This window comes from Pieris brassicae, chromosome 9 (assembly GCF_905147105.1).
Source record: "Pieris brassicae chromosome 9, ilPieBrab1.1, whole genome shotgun sequence".
NCBI classification, from domain to species: Eukaryota; Metazoa; Arthropoda; class Insecta; order Lepidoptera; family Pieridae; genus Pieris; species Pieris brassicae.
The window spans coordinates 5,913,592-5,932,115 of record NC_059673.1 but is presented as its reverse complement, the minus strand read 5'-3'; the positions used below and the strand labels follow the sequence as shown (position 1 = coordinate 5,932,115).

Sequence of the window (18,524 nt, the reverse complement as noted above, 5' to 3'; positions counted from 1 at the left end):
TTAGCAGTAAGACCGCCTATTTACATCCTTTATTAAATTTTATATATCTTAGTGTTATGTGACGCAAATAAAGAATTATTATTATTGTACCATACAAAACCTTTACTAGCTAATTAAATTATTATTAGATCATTTACATAGTCAAATATTTTAATATATTTAAATAACATTTTATCTTTATCAAAATTCCACAGATTATTCAAGAAATAAAACATACAACAAAGAACAAAAAACTCAGTTTTATCCTCTTACACACTCAGAAGGCGTATTGAGTATCTTATCTGTTAATATTATAGGATATTTCACACAGATATAAATGATTGGATTGCTTTACCAGTGTAAAATACACGAGGATATAAAATATGCGCCGTATAGTAATAAACATTAAGAAGATTACTTGAAAACATATCCAATACACATCTTGTGAAAATGTAAAAATACCATCGCAACTTGTTATTTGAAGACTTAATTTAAACTTGTATTTATCTACGAGATAAGCTTAGTTACACAGTTGAAGACAATTTACAAGTAATGTGAGAAGGCTGACCTTAAGTTCTCATTTTCACATGTTGGTATATAAGAAATGTAATGTGTTAGCTATAAATACCGGACCGTTTTACATTATTTCTGTATTTTACGACGTTTCACTTTTTATGGATCTTTACTTTGCGATGTGCCATCTTTGTTAAGGCCATTCATTCCTGTTGACAACTTTAAAAAATGTTATCTGTGCTATACGTATTTGATATTTTTTAATATTGACGTATCATATTAGGTACATTTAACCTTAGTTTCCCTAAAGTCAGATGTTTCCTTTCTTTGTAATCTTAGAGTTACTACTTACTGCTACTTTTAATGGTCCAGTGAATATGCTATCTCGCTCTTACAACTTAATTACATTTATGAAATATCAATATATTTTACAACAATCTTCCAACTTGCCGTAACTTTGTTTATCACGCCCTTCATGAGGTTTAATTTTTTATTTAGTTTTAGTTTTTTTGGTTGCTTGTTTATTTTTTTCTCTTATGTTCTAATATAACTGATGTGCATGTGTGTAAAATTTGTGATGTCATATTTTCTTGTATAATTTTATGCAGACACGTTGCTTTAGAACTTATAAATCAATAGTAGTTTTTGTGATATTCGTTCGTCTTTCATATTCGGTTGGCATATGTACTTAAAGTCGCTATAACGTTTTTAAATACATTTACATATTATTCATGATAACAATAAATATAAATTAATCTTGGCAAAAGTAATATAATAATGATTTACAATTATTTCAAGATAGTTCAACGAACATCCTTAAGACTCCTTTAGGTCTATTTTTAAAAATAGAAATATTATATTTATTCAATATCTCAACCATAGTCAAAACTTTTGATGACTTTTATTAATTAATATTTTTATGTCTTGAAACTTAACTAACCTATTTTGCATTACTTAAGTCATGCATGTTGTATTAATATTACAAAATTGTCTTTTAAGTTTCTTAAGATTCAAGGAGCCTTAGCTACATGTATAATTTACACATATGTAAGTGGAGTAGGCAATGAGGGCCTAGTGGCTTCGATGTGCGACTCTCATCCCTAATGTCGTAGATTCTATCCCCGGATGAGCACCAGTAGACTTTCTGTATATGTGTGGTTTAAAACTCGTGCGATAAAGGAGTATAATATCGTGCGGAAACTACTTAGACCCAAAACTCGACAGCGTGTCAGGCACAGGCTAATTGCTTTGATCACTTGCTTTAATGAATATTTTTCTTATTAAACTGTCATATTGGTAACGACTTTTAACCGCAGAGTTTTATTACTAGCTAATCTTCAACATTTGGTAATAAGCCTTTTAATTTGTTTACTGATCTAGATATTTTTCTTTATAAAGCTTGTTTTAAGTTAGCAATAAGTAAGTACAAATCATGCTGTGTTCGCCTCATAAAGGCGATGCAAATAGTTTTGATTTTCATTTGTTTCTAAATGAAAGATTTTATTGTATTGGCCATTGGGAAACCTTTTTAATAAATTAATTTAAACTAGTGTCTTTTAATTAATATATAATATACACACAAATTAAAATACGTTGTATAACGCGTATATTCTTGCGAACTTCCTGAGGAATTAATTTCCTTTTTTTTTCGACATAAAATCTTATGTCTTATGAGCATTAAAACATTCTCATACACACTCTCTACTATAGCGGCTACGGGTATTTGGTCCCCATAAATTCTTTTAGAATCAACTTAATCCGTAATAAACAGATAAGTGAAATGTGATTAGAGCTGTGTTAATAGTCCGAGAAACACGAATGAAACTGTCTTAACAGCCCTTTACTCTTAATGGAGAAATTTTGTTCCACTTTCTTTAACATTGACATAGAGATTATAAAACTCGTTATTGCAGTTAATATATCAATAAATTTGCTCTAATTATTTCTACACTTGGAAATTTAAATGTAGGAAAAAATGACTGCTTAATTTTACTTTTTTATATAGAACAGGAGGTAAACTAGCATGAAGCTTAGTCAGCCCATAGGCACTTTCACTGTCTCAAACAATTACTTTCAATCGCAAGTGCGTGGCCGGCTTAGTGCGCTCTTTTCTCGAAGGACCCTAAGTCGAATTGGATCGGAAAAACTTCAGTGGAACCAGAGCTACTTTTACTCAGTCGTGGAATGACGGACAGCGAGGTTATACGGGAATTTCGTATTTTTCCTCTATGTCCGATGATGAAACTCAAAACTTGCTTGATGTCATACAACCGCTACTTTGCCAGCAATGAAATACGTATTCATGAAATATTCTGTATTCTTTTAAGTATAGAGCAGTTTTGGCATAGTGGCTTCAGCGTACGACTCTCATTCCTAATGTCGTAGGTTCGACGCCCGGTTTTGCACCAATGGACTTTCTGTCTATCTGCGCATTTAACATTCGTTCGAATGGTAAAGGAAAATACCGCGAACAAACCTGCTTGCCCATAGACCCAAAAGGTCGATGGCGTATGTCAGGCGCAGGAGGCTGATCACCTACTTGCCTATAAGATTGACAAATGATTATGAAAAAGATACAGAAATCCAGGCCTAAAAAGGTTGTAGCGCCACTGATTTATTTCTTATTTATCATATAACCCAACATGATGGGACAACGACATACCAAACTTATATAATTGTAAATTGTCATGATGATGGATTCATTCAGTAATATTCTTGGGTTATTAAGGACGTAAATATGCCTTTCTAAATAATCCCTTGAATATATTGGTCATAACAGAACGTATGCGCGTGTCAGCTTGTTAAGCATCATAAGTCGACCCAACATTTTACCGCTATTTTATAACCGTGTAAATTTTCAAATCATTAGCGGATAGTATCGCCTGAGTGTTAGTTTATATAATTACAGTGTTGTCCCCCGGGGCCGTCCTTGGTAATGGCTCGAACTGTGCCACTTGTGACGGCAACATGGGTTCATTAGCGCTATCACGCCAGTCTACCTGATTCCGTAACTTTGTAAGTGTCTATTATCTTAGAAGCTTTTAGCTTGGAGATTTCTCTACAGATGTGTACGTTTTACGCTGACAGCTGATATCGGGGTTCTTAAAATAGAACCATTATCAGTAACGTACAATTTAAAAACAGAATGCCGAAGTTAAAAGCACTAACTTTTAAAAGCTAAAACTAATGTTAAAATTAAGCTCAATTATAAACCTTAAAAAATAATTCACAATCCGACTTATGGTCCCTCAAGAAAAGAGCGTACCAATTCTTATAAGTCCACCAATGACATCAGGTGAGCCTCTTGTCCGTTTGCTTCCTGATACATAAAAAATAACAATGTAAACGTCAAAACTTATTCGCATTTTGTTTATTATGGTTACAACAAAGTATGCAGCGCCCTCTTATGCACCCGATCCATTGGGAGTGAAATCGCGACACGACGCGTAAAACTGTCATGATAAGAATCGATTCGTAATCGAGATACTGATCGAGTTGCGATCTTAGCACGACAGTTGCCAGACATTGCGGACCAGCTCTATCCGCTAACGGAACTAACTTAATGAACATAGCTTATAGCGGATTATTTGTAACACAGCTTGTAAAAATCGTTTATTGTCTGCTCACTGAATCAAGGACGAAGCTTAATATAGAAACATAAATGTACCTAGTTAATGTGTTTGAGAATTTAGTAATTATTATTCATATTGAGAAAAAGTTTCCTGCTTTAAAATACAAACATAATTAAACAAATTAACATTAGGTAAAGTTATAAAATAAATTATGATTGTATCTATAAGCATTTGAACTTGAAAGTTGGAGAGAAAGTTGTTCAGTTCGGAGGGGAGTTTGTTTGTCCGGTTATATTGTCTAATTTATGAACTTTTCTCAGGTGTGTTCCGACTATAAAATTCAGTTTTTGTTGGGCTCATGCTAGATCTCCCGTCGCGAGATATGTTGATTTACGTTTAACGCTCGTGACCTCTCGTCGGAGCCGATCATAGAATCGATAGACGATTCGAACGCGCACTGATATCAGCACATCGCACTCGTGCCGATATATCTTGGGAAATATTTCGCGGTGTACAGCTTCCCCGCCGGCCACTCGGAACAAGATTACTAGATTTCTTTGTTTCACACGATTCATGCCGTTTCTAATAGAATCCGGTCCGCTAATATCATAAATATTGGTGTTATTTACTTCGAGATTTTCATCATGACAGAATTCTAGATTCAGTATATATAGAAGCGTAAATATCACAAATATAAGAAATGGTATAGCTAGAAAATCATTGTGAGGAATGTAAACAGTTGGAAAAGTTATGGAAAAAGCTTTGTTCGTGGTTCGTTCTCGAATTTTGTTAAAAGTTCCACGGAAGTAAACAAGTTTTTTCTTATAAGTGATAATTATTTATTCGTCCACTCAATCTAGTTAATCTTGATAAAAACCTTATCTTGATCTTCGTTTAATAATCGATACAATACACCCTAATGACACTAGAAAACGAGAAAGCTCTTGTCTTCAATACAGGTCTAATACCTTAAGCTAATAACAAATGAACTTAGTTTTAGACGAAAGACTTAGGATATCAGACAAATAACCTACTAAAAAATACACTTAGACTAGAGATGTAGATATTAAATTACTTTAAAAATTAACGTTCGACTTTATGCAAACGTGTCGATACGAATATCGTATCTGACTCCCTGCTGTGACAACAAAATATTTATTGTTATAAAATGTTAATGTATACAATCAGGTATCGCGTGTATCATTTATATAATTGTGGCAAATTCCACACCAATACTTATTTATTGTATTGTAGTTTATGTACATTCAAGAGCAGTTTTAGCATCATGTCTAGGCACGTGGAGTAAGCTGTGCACTCAAACCTCGAAGTATTCTTTGCTCAACTGAAATTCTTTCTGTGACACAACAATTAAAGAAAGCACAGTATAAAAATCTGTGGTCAAGACTAAGAAAAGAAAAAAAACTTTATTATACACAATATCCAGGATATTTAGGTGGCACTGGCAGCCACACTAGGATTCCTTGTGTTTTGGGCAGCCAGTATTTTCATTTTAACATATAAAATGTATTTACCTTTAATTCTACATAACATAAATTTATATTTAATCAATTTTTGCACAATAGGAATATTTTCTGTATCAGCATAGGACAGGTTGACAAGATATTCTATCAGATTATTAGTATGTAATGTGAGTTTTGAAATGTTAGTGACAATTTTGTTTTTCGGAAGTGGTTAATGATGAAAGGGCATCGGAAGGAGAAAAAGCGTTAAACCAAAGAATATAGCTACATTATTTTTTTTACAGTACAGTATAAAGTGTAAAAAGCAAAGGTCAATACGTAACTGTACCGAAAAGTTAACAAGCCAGTTTGAACCTGTAACAATTGAGCGATTTGTCAACCATGCATTTGGAACCGGTATAAAATTCATTGACTGGCTCATTTCTCTCGTTACATGGATAAGGGTTGAGTGGATCCGAAGAAGGCGAGAACAGTGCAATGGCTTACGCAAGATATATCAGCAATACAATGGACGGGCCTGCTCAGAAAACAAGCTTTTTGGAGATTTATTGGATAGATTTTGCGTGGGATGTATTTGCTTCCTTGCATCTACCGCCTCCATATGACAAAGCAATGTGACGCATAGCATTGGCACGTCGGTTTTATGTGTGTTAATGCGAAATATCTTTCGGCTAAAGGAACCTCAAACAAAAGACAACCTAACCAAAGAGTTATGTAACCTAACATTAGTTAAGTTATAAATATATTTCAGTAAATAATTAGAAATGAAATCAAAATGTAAACAATTATCGCATACTTGATGCCAATGAGAGCTTTATTTTTTTACCACACTCATAAATTGTAACATTCTCGTTTCCGATATATCCCAATAATATAAATGTCAATTAGATTTACTAACTCTTCAATAAGTCAAGTTATTTTGGTTAATCCAGCGTTGCAAGCCCACTACCACTCATGTTTTAAACAATTATAGCCAGTTGTTACCCAGCTTCAAACAAAGTGTTTTATTTGAACAACAACAACCAACTTAATTTGTGTTATGTCCTATTTACACAGCACAACTGTGACCGACAAACGGTGTGGAATAGGACTCCCAAGCTCAGGAAAAGTAAGAAGTAGAAACCTCATTACAGAACCGTAATATGGTCTTGACTTAACCACTAAAAACGTCTAGTGATAAAACCCTGTTAATAATTATTACTTTAAAACGCGTGAGTGCTATATTATTTCAGGAGGTAAAGATTTAATGAACGCACTATATTATTTGATAGTAAGTATAGTAGATTACTCGTAGGTTGGACTTACTATAACCTCCGTCTGAACTTTATAGAAACAAACTGTTGTTTACAATTCTCTATTACGAATTACGAATAACATACCATTTCTACTGGTTAAGAGAGCGGCATCAATTTTCTTTGACCTATACTCGACCCTAGCAAAAGCTTGGCACCAACTTTGTAGGTCAGCTTTGACTGCTAGAATACCTGACATGAGACGTTAAAACGCAATTATGTAGAATAATAATTTCTTATTACTACTATGATATCTAACAATTATTGCAAAATAATTATGTTAACGGTAATCCTTTGTAACTAAAATGTTTAGCATTTACTTACTAGTAATTAAACTTTTTATTTATATAATATGCATACCTATGGACAAGTATGACAAAGGAAATAAATATTTTTTCCTTTTTACAGTTCTATTTATTTTCTATTTTCTACTTAGTCTGTATTGTAATTAGTTGACGTGGTACATCTTCTAAACCAATGCGAAAGTTTGTTTGTGAGTGTCACCGAGAAGTTGTGCTTAGCAAGGAAGTCGGACACACGTTTCACACACAATATTTCAATAGTGTACCAGAAAGAACGGTTCGATGGCCGTCGATACACAATCTTATACTAAGATAATAAGTCCTGATTACATACCTCGTCATAATATCTTTTTACCAGGAAGAAAGGCACACCATATTATCAGCCGTAAGGATTTGGAGAAATTCTATTAGTTTGGCAACAAAGAGAGGTTAGACTGATGCTAATACCTTGCCTCATGATAGTTCTCAAAAACGCACTAAACACTCACTATGAAATACTAAACAGTGGACGTAACTATTAGCAATTATAATTAACAAAACGTATTTATCAAAATAAAAATGCGTCTAACGTAACCCGAGTAAATCTCAACAGTGACTAAACTAATAAAAGTGACGATCAGCCGAGAAAAAATATTTGCGATCACCCTCATCAAAAATTATTAAATTAAAATTATGTATTTCGAACAAAAAGGTTCTATGTAATACTTAATAATTATTTTACATACAAATAAACAATATATATTATGCGCTTTTACACGAGATAGTTTAGTCATTACTGAGTTACAGTAAAAACCTTGTATTTTTGGCAGCGTCAAGAAAGAAAGTAATTTTCTTAGTGTTTTATATAAATTTCGAGTCGTAGGTAAAAATGCTTACACTTATGATTTCCTGTTAAGACAGCAATATAACGTATCAATTTCTAAAGACGGCGCTGCTGTGGTCAAATTATAAGTCAGAGGTCCCTTGAAATGTCACTGTGTTCTGGAAATTCCATCAACGCAAGCCAATGTTAGTTACAAGGCCTTTTGAACTCCACCACACAAAGTATGTAACAAAACATTATAAAAAACGTATGTATCAAAAAAGCTACAACCCTTGGAGTCTAGGCCTCAGATCGAATCGGTTCCGTGATCATTTGTTTTTCCTAATAGACAAGTGATCAGCGTGCTGTGCTGTGTCGTCTTTCTTTATCTTTTTCGAGTTTAGGATATGCCAGTTTCGTCACGATGCGTTTTCCTTCACCGTACGAGCGATTATTAAACGCACATAGATAGTTTAATTGGTACACAGCCGGGGTCCCAACCTACGACCTCAGGGCTTAGAGTGACACGACGAAGCCACTAGGTCAACATTACTCTATTCAATGTTTGAAAGTGTTGGCGCAATAAAAAGAATTTTCATTCTTAAATATTTTATCAGTGTGAAGAGTTTATATAGAAGTTTAAGTTCAATGTGTTCAGACCCTTTCTAACGGTGGATGCGCCCACTAGGTGTCGCCTGATACACTAGCCATCCGTCCCAGTGTTCAAGCAATTTACGAGACGTCGCCTATTTTATTGGGTAAAGCAATTCTCATAAATTCACCACGAACAACTCGCATTTTTAGTACATTTGTTAAATTAATTTTAACGAAGTACAATGTAACCAAGTTTGTACCGGTTTTAAGGACTCCCCTTAAATCAAACAGACACAGAAATATGTCTATGATCTATTAGTAACATGTTATTAACAAATGTAGTTTATTTAAAAACTCAATGTTTGCGTATAAACTCAACCGGTCCTAAAGAAAGGACACTATTAAATTTTCAATGCTTTATTAACATTCCGTTTAACCGATTTTTTTAACAAATAAAAGTTCCTTGTCACAAAATACTATATTACACATACTAGTAGTCCGCAATTTCGGGCCGGGTCTCTTAAAGATAACCCAAATATTTTTCAAACCTAAAGTATTTTATAGGGTAAGAGTAGTATAAAAATTTGCAGTTATAATGAATACCTATATCATCAAGCCCACTTATTAATTTCCCACCGCCCAGCGGTATGATTAAGCCTTCTAATCTAACTTTAAGATCACGAGTAACGCAGTGGGTGTGAAATTTGTTAGACACTCTATACAGTTACTGTATATCTGCAGTAGTTTGACTGCATCAATGGACTAGTAGATAACTTGAGTGCAGAATATAAATTCAAGGGAACAATTTTTTTACCTTTTTTTATATAACAGGAGGCAAACTGACAAGTGGCTCAACAGTAAAGTGTAAAGAAATATCTTCAATGCCACTGGACTCGTGACTGCATGGCCGGCCTTTTAAGAATTGGTATGCTATTTACTACCCAACTCTAAGTCGAATTGGTTTGTAAAAACGTTGGTGGGCAGCCAGGTTCCACATGTGGTGTGCGCGGCAAAAACATCTTTAAGAAACGCTCAGTTGTAAATCGACGGACGTCGAAGTAATACGACAATTTCGTACTCTGCCTTCCAAACATATTGTAAACGTATAAAAGTTTGCGGTATATGAAAACTCCCGTCTAATCGGAGCATTATGGAATATACACATATTTACGCACTCTTCTCATATAAAATATCTCAAATAAATTTGAGGCCTAGACAAAGGCTTAATATTGTCATTTATTGAGAAAGAATCCCAATCAGTCACGTAACTGTTAAATAATAATAACACAAGCGCAAACGGTTTATACAAACATTTGACTGTGTTTTTTTTATAAAACAGGGGGAAAACGGTCAGGAGGCTCACCTGATGTTAAGTGATCCCCGCCCATGGACACTCTCAATGGAGGGCTCGCGAGTGCGTTGCCGGCCTTTTAAGAATTGGTAAATGTGATACTCCTCTCTATCTGAATCAAATTCTAGATACTGCCTTGGCGCCGAGAACATTATTATTACAGTTAACATGTTATGCAATTTGAGAGTTTGAGTGACTGCGAAGGCAATCACAACCTCGGCCGTTAGGCATTCAAAGATTGTTTGGAATCTGACTAGATATCATCTGTTAGTCTCTGACCCGATGCACGTTTAAATAACTTGCGTTCCGTTTATGGTATTTAAGTTGAAAAATCCTTAACGACATTCTAGTTACTGATGTTATGTCTTAATTCAATTGTTTTTTATTCTTATATAGATAAGAGGTTCGCACGTATGATAATAATCTTTGAATTTAAATAGCAAACAAACCGACAAATATATCTAGGAACTACTGATTTGAATTAAAGAACTGATTTTGAACAAACTATTTATCGTGGAAGGCTGTAATCATCAAACTACGACTGAATTAACGTGTATACCAGGATAGCTGAAGTACTATCTATTAAATTATGTTTTCTGAAAGAAATTGTATGAGTCACATTAAAAAAAATCCCAAAACGCATCAACAACGGAAAAGCAGCGGAAACAAAAACACTCAAAGCCTATTTGATTAATATTTTTACGTTAAATATTAACATTCAATTAAATATAATCACTTTCTAACTAGAAAGTAAACATTAAAAGTTGTCACAATTCACATAAGTTTAAGTTTTTCATAATTTCCAAGTGTTTAGGTTTGACTCCGTGATATATATTAAAATTAAGGATTACATTAAGTTTATATTTAATATTAGTACACGATCTTAGACGCAAAGCCTTCAAACTCTTCCATTTGTCTCTTTGTCTTTTTTTATGAAATAGGAGGCAAACAGGCAGGAGGCTCACACGATATTAAGTGATACCGCTGCCCATATACACTCACATTGCCAGAAGGCTCGCAAGTGCGTTGCCGAAAGCAACTCTCTTATTTGCTAATATTTTCCAATATTTCCTCGCAATCTCATTTATTTTATCTTCCCAGATTTCTGGTGACCGTCCGATTTTTTTCTTCCCACTGGGCCTTTCCAAGTTAGGGGCTTTTTGATCTATATGTCATGAACAATAGCAAAATTCCACTTTAACTTTAATGACCATGATTTATATTACGATCCCAATATTATAGGTTCGATTTCCGGAAAATTATTTTAGATTAGCGTGACGACGATTTATGAATTAGATATACACATACACACAAAATATTGTTAAATATTGGACAGGAAGATACATTTAGGAATTCAAAGTTGACTTAAAGACTCAATTATACAAACGTACTCTGGAAATAAAGAATTATAATCACATGAATCGTGTTTTATAAACGTTATAGAATGTATCATTCACGTTCCGAATATACTTTTATCACGCAACGTGGTAGCGGATGAATGTAAAAAGTTCCCACAACTTTTAAATTTTGTTTTATGTATTTTATGGCTTAATTTAAATTAAATACATAATATTCAAAACTGTTCATTTGTAGTTTTCTATAACGGAATTAGAATGTCTTTGTATATTAAGGTCCGAATGGATATTAAGATATCTTTGTAGCTGTGTTAGTCACGCTTAGTTTATTTGAAGCGATAAGACGTAAAAATGAAATGGGAAAAAAACAAAAGACGCCAAAACTGAAATTAAATATGGAAATCTGAGGCATTTTTATTTTACTTCATAACAAAGAAACAGGTGTCTTTACCGTATTCCAAATATAAACTGTTTCGAAATTTAAAAATTGCAATTTCTCAAAACATTATCTCAATCTGAATAAATCTGATTCGTTTAAGTCACGATAACCAAACAATGTCATGTTCGAGACTATTGGTACTGTATCGTGTAGATATTCCTTGCCTGTCGAGATATCATCGGACCCCCGTCGCCTTATTGATAAGGTTTCCATACTTCCCGTGTATACTGGAATGCTCCTGAGTTTATTTCATGTAATTTATACGAATAAAATACACGTAACATGGTGACCACTTCCGCACAAGATTGTGGACAGAGTACGGGAAATGCATCAAAGAATGGCCACCGTAAATCGAAACGATTATGATGGGCAAAATAGATTTGCCCGAGGTCGAGGCGACATCACGAAGCGCGCGCAGGTCAGAGAGCAGTCCCTATACTTCGAATTATGAGCGCGGCAAATACAATAGCCAATTTCATGAAATTTGCTTTTGATGGATTCTCGAATTTTATGTTTAGCGATGGGAGAAGCTATAATAAATTACTATCAATTTACAGCTTTAGAAGCTAAACAGAGTAGACTTATAAGTTGTTTATACGTTTATACTATATACACCGTTATACGATGATAATAAATACTATGTAACGAAATAGATCAATGAGCAATGACATTAACACGTTATTTTAAATTAGTTAATATGTTCAAAAATAAAATAAATCAATGGTGCTATAACCCTTTTAGGTCTGAGCCTCAGATTTCCGTTTCTATTTCATGATCATTCCATGCCTAACGCACGCCGTCGACTTTTTTGGGTCTCAGGCAAGCCAGTTTCCTCACGATGTTTTCTTTCACAAAGAAAGAAAGTCCATTGGTGCACAGACGGGGATCGAACCTACGACCTCAGGGATGAGAATCGGACGCTGAAGCCACTAGGCCAACACTGTTCGTTAATGTATTTACTATAAATTATTAAACCAACGTATCTATGTGTACCTGCTTAATAAGCTAAATAATTACATTTGAAATTAAATCACAATCTAATACATCACAATGCTTGTTAAATAATTAAAAGATTACAGTGAAATATTCTCTTGCGACAAAGGGTCGATAACTTTTAATACTCGCGAAGCGTGTTCCTCGTCTCACGAACACAAACGACGACCATTTCAGTTTCCAAGCCAAGTGTCGGATTAATATATTCAAACGTTAAAATAATTGAGAATCATGTAAAACAATTGTGGAAATTTCTACGAACATGGACTACATGTTTTGCATTGTACTGGCTTCGTCAGCGGAGAATTTTATGAGTAAAGTCAAAACTTATTGATATTCAATGGCAAAAATTATTGGATTTTGTCATAGAAGTCATAGTTCGCCCTAAATCTGAACGATTGGTCCTTATTGTACCAACAAAGTTTATGACAAATTTATAATGATATCAAAGTATTTGTATAGTAATGTATACCAGTGAAATCGCGCTTGACTTGTAAAATATATAGGTATGTTTTAAAAATACAAACTAGTTATATATAATAAATGATTCGTTCTTAGTTCAAATATTACATCAAAAATACCCATTATGCCTTATTTCACATCTAAAAAAATCTATGTATTGCTTAAAACTGATTTTTTTATTGTCAAATTTTCAGTTCCTATCCATAATTATCTGGAGATCTACAAGTTTTATATTAATGAATTGTCCTACAAATTATAATAAACCCATAATTATTTATTAATACCAAATCAAAACTAAGGCATAATACTTCTGATATTGCACTTTAAAAAAAATCCTCGGCTTGAGAATCACTCAGACCAAGTTTTGTAAATTACCTTATTTCTAAACGTATGTTTATCTTTATTTTCCCGTATGAATTGAGACGATAGATATAAGTGAAGCCTACGTTGACGCTTGTATATGTTGTTGTTCAAGTCAATAAGGAAAAATTCCATTCATTAAACAGTAATTAGATAATTGTCAAAATTAGCAATAGACAAAACTGTTTATCAATAGCGGAAGTTATTTCTGGTTTGGTGGAGGCGTTTAAATGTACATGTATAGCAATAAAGTAAGATATTCTTGTCTTAATTGGCCTGAAATAGATAGCTTAAAACTGGTAACTAAACCGGCTAAGTTCTGTATGACAATATCATCGCAATCAATAGGTACAAGGCGCTTTCGAATACTATGTAGACAAAGTATGACTCGTAAATTTTTGCATTTCCTTTATAAAAAAATCCTATTGAGTAAGCGTTACTATGTAAATTATATCTTGATATACTTTAAACGATTTCTAATGAATTGATTAAAAATATCGTTTATGGATGTCATGTCCTGTGTTTAGTTTATATGGAAAAACGAATCAGAAATACTAATTATGTACCTACAATACATTATTTGCTGACTTAAAAAATACCCGCAGGAGAATGTTATCAATTTGACGTGTAATTTTTAAATATTCAAACATGTACTGATCTGGATGATCAAGGGGTCTAATGGTTTGGAGTTGATGCGCTCCATAGAAAAGGTATTCCACTATGATGAATGATTTCCACTATAATAACTGAAATGTGTCCTGTTTTTAATACCTTTTGGTACATTGTGTATTTTTTGTAATAAAGAAATTTACTTATTTCAATTTTCCACACACGATATGTATTTGTAGATTATGTTAGAAATGTTCATTAGCCTAAGAAGCTAGTAAAATTAAATTAATAAACGAAAAATTTTCGTAGACAATAAAATCCTATAGATTAATTAAACAATTTTTTCATCTGATTTGTGTTTGTGTATATATCCTTTAAAATTGAAATCAGTACAGATTCCAGAAAACGATGGTAATACCGGTATTAGAAGGCTACTTTTACTTGGCTTAAAGCTTGATAAATTTGTCATAAATCTCACGGAACAATGAAAGTGTTGCGTAAGAAACTATTGCCTGGTCATTGTAGTAAATTACATAACATTTTAGTAAAAGGATATTTTACCTAACATATTAATCAAGAATATTTTTTCAAATCCTGTTGTAAGTTCATTTAGTGTATAATCAAAGCAAAGCTGTAAAAGTTCTATTCAATATAATCGTAAGTGATTAGGAACAAAAATATTTTTTTCTGTTTATATATGTTAGGTTACGCTAATTCTATCGTCAAAGAAACTTTGACATTTGCAGATAATATAATAGATGTTCTTAAAAGCTGGATACGTTCTTCAATTTGTCTTACTTACGCATGTATACATATACATTGTAGGTCAAACACATTTCTGTGTCTGTGACATTAAATATTTAAGGCAAGGCTCAGCCTTGCCCAGGTCGTCAATTTTTGGTAAACACAACACACTTAAGAAAGTGTTGAAGTCATTGAAATAAAAACTCAACTATAGACCTGACCTAGAAGACCCGATCTCTGGGTTGTAAGTTGCGGCTACTAATTCGTCTATGAAACCAAAAAACATGTGCCATAGTATTAAATATGTGTAGTTAGTTAAATCAAAGAAAGAATAAATAAGCCAAACATAAACTCACGTAAAACTATCTATGACAGAAGAACAAAGATAATATTACAAGTAATGAGTCATTTCATTTTATTGTAGTCCCAAGTGAAATATTTGACGCAGTAACATGAAACTGTTTTGTATATTTTACGCGAGGCTTGCGGGCGATAATTTCGATACGGAGTCCGTCTCAGACTAACGTGGCAGTTATGATTTATAATCCGGCCTCGGACGGGTTGGAGGACTTAAAAATTTCGAATTTAAATTGGAAGCAACTTATTAAGTTTATTTGATGGGACACATACGACTGAGCGTTTTAATGAGAATAATTTAATCATTTAAGTGATATTTGAATGTAATGTCACCCTCATTATCCAGTTTGTGTGTGTGGAATATTAAATCGAATTTTCGATAAAATAATTGAACACTAATTTATGAAAAATCCATTAAATGTTGAAAACTCGTTTTTGATCGTAAATAACTACAACACATTCTCTATTTCAAACCGTCGCTTGAGAAACCGTTCCCACTTATCACAATTTTATAAATTGGACGTGCATTGTTCCCGGTGCTAAAACGTTCGACAAACGATTGATTTCGTTATAATCAGTGTCAACAGACATGAACGCTTTCTCGCCACTTAATTACAGTCACGCTCCACCTAAGAAAGATCTTTTGTGCCCTTTCCCCGTGCACCGAGAAATGTAACAAAACTGGTTGAGATTTTTTTTATTAAATGACTTTTGGTGGCAACGTTTCGGCCGTTGACGGTTTAATGAGAAAGCTTTGTGATCGCTGAGCCAGTCGACTCTGTGTCGAATTGTAGCTTCAATCCTTAACGTTTCATTTTACGAGCCAATAATCACTAGAAATATTTTAATAACTTTATTTAATTCCTCAATAACTTACTCATATATGGTCTACTTTGTTTATTTAATAAAAACCCGGAGGTTGTATCAGTTTCCTAATATTAAGCTTGGTTTATTTTGCAAAATATATCCATATAACACTGAGGCAAAAACAAAGACCTTTGTGTATGCCTACAATGATAAAGTTGAGAAATACTTATTGCGAGATTTACTGCTGACAGTTTAGGCCTATACCGGCGGGGATCTGACAATTCTAAGCTCTATAATATATCATTCGGAAATAGTAAAAAATAGTGTCAGGTCGTTACGACAGTAATCACTACGGCAAAAACTACCTAACATAGACCTCCAATTAGACGCCATCTACGGATTCTAGCGAGCGGCTGACGTCAAAATGGAAATTATTTGTTCTATCAATATTTTCTCCAAGCTGTATACGACATACAGCCCTTGCTAGAGCCGGAAATATTGCTGATAAATTCTCGCCAGAGAGTCTCTCGCATCACTCTTTACTCTAACCAAAGGTCTCGCAATATGGCATTTCTAGCGGGATGAACAGTGGCAACAAATTTATTGTATTTATTGACACTGCTTACTTTCCTGCTTCCCTGCCTATTTTTATTTAACGTGACCTTCATTGTATCTCAAGTTTGTTTTAGTTCAGTTATTATACGATTTGAAATATATAACTGTAATTTTATTTTCATTTATTAAGTTTCGCCTTTGTTGTTACCCAGAAGATCTCGCCTTATGGACAGCGATAGGCCTTCCTTATCTTAATAGTAACCTACTTTGTACCTAACTCAAAACTTGGCAAATAAAAAAGAAAATTACATGTTACCCAACCATGTTAATAAAAATTAATACATCAAATTCGTATATGAAAAAATAACAAAATGTTTGCATACATAAAAAGGTCTTAATAAATTCATGTAAATACAGGAATCTTTGGTATAATTTACACGATAAAATAAGTCGTGAATTTGCCTGTTTGTATTCAATATTATATCACATTTTTAATGTTTTAATTATTAATAAATGGAAAAAACCTACGTTACTAAATATTAAATAAAGGACGTTACGAAGTTATTAAATAAACTGTTGATTGCCTCTATAAACGTTTGAAAAAGGAATCGTTTGAAGTGCCATGCCATTATAATAAAAAACCTAGTCTCTATTTTAGAATCTAGTGAATATCTCCGCAATTACAGCAAAAGTATTCCGTCGTTCGTCTGTCCAGCGGCGCATACAAGATGGCTGCCGCATGCCTGCGCAAGATTGACTAGTATACCTAGTAGCAGAACGCTAGCCAGCGGCGATCTCAAGTCGATGTATCTCTTGCCCTCGGTAAATTAAAATACTTTTTCTTTGATAAATGCCCCGCGATTATCTGCCATTCTATTTTCAAATACGATTGATGGGCTATTTATTAATTCTTTTACTGTATTGGGTTAATCATGAAAGTCTCTTGGACACGTTTTTGAAGACCTGCCCGATCCGGTTTCTTTGTTTGAACAGATTTTATTAAATATCAATATTAACTATTTAATTCTGACTTGTATTAACTTAGACTTACTGCGAGGTGGCGTTGTTCGTAAAACTTACCTGAAAAAATAAAAGTTTATTAGTATAATAATAGACATCTTTAAACGTGTTCAATATTCGTGCTTTGAAATCCTGGCTAGGAAAATATTGTACGCACGTTAAGGGATATAACATAATTATACACACTAACTGCGCTAAATTCTACAATAATTATCTAACGGTAGGCTGCCAAAAGCATAATAATACTGTTCATATTAGGCGGTGCCCAAACCCATCATTATACAAATGCGCTTAACCCGAAACCACATAAGTCACTTTTATCGCTACATCAAAAAGTAATCAAGGGACATATGCTTAACGGGTCACAAGAACGAAAATACATTTGGAACGCGCTTAATCGATTCGTGCTCAGACCTATATTTCACACAAAAACAGTGGATTAACTATAATGGGAATGTCATGAAAAGGTCAATCCTAGTAACTTGTGTGGGCGCAAAAAAGTAATTGTTACGAGACATAGATATATATTATTGTGCATAGATACTAACAAGGCGTATGTGTTTTATGTCCTGCAATCTATTCAATATTTTTTTAGACTCGCTACAGAAACAAATAGAACCAATCTCTACACTCATATTACTTGTGAAGTTTAATTATTCAGACACATGACTAAAGTCTCTCGTAAGTCAAAAATATATTATTAGTATTGGATTTTGACATACGGAAAAGTCTCGATTTTAAATGTTTTAAGATAGAGCATTCTATATTTTTTTCAATTGAATATTGAAATGTAATTTCTATGGGTAAATAGGCTCAGCAACTGGTAGTAAATACGATTAGAATTTTAAGTTTCTTTTCATTAAATCTTTCTGACTATACTGCGTGACCACATTTTAATAAATAAATATGACGATTATTTAAATGATCCTAATCCTTG

At 33.4% G+C, this 18,524-nt stretch overlaps 1 protein-coding gene across 2 annotated transcripts in view; it reads right to left on the bottom strand.

Moving 5' to 3' along the window:
• The window catches only part of LOC123714002 (cadherin-related tumor suppressor), an 85,366-nt gene that overhangs the window by 28,835 nt on the left and 38,007 nt on the right, over window positions 1-18,524 (bottom strand). The window contains exon 1 of one of the 2 annotated variants that reach the window (XM_045667984.1): window positions 7,474-7,510. The exons of the other annotated variant lie outside the window; for it this stretch is intronic. The gene's annotated coding sequence lies outside the window, so the exon portion shown is untranslated. Of the gene's footprint in view, window positions 1-7,473; window positions 7,511-18,524 lie in introns of those variants that run through there. 2 annotated transcript variants of the gene reach the window in all.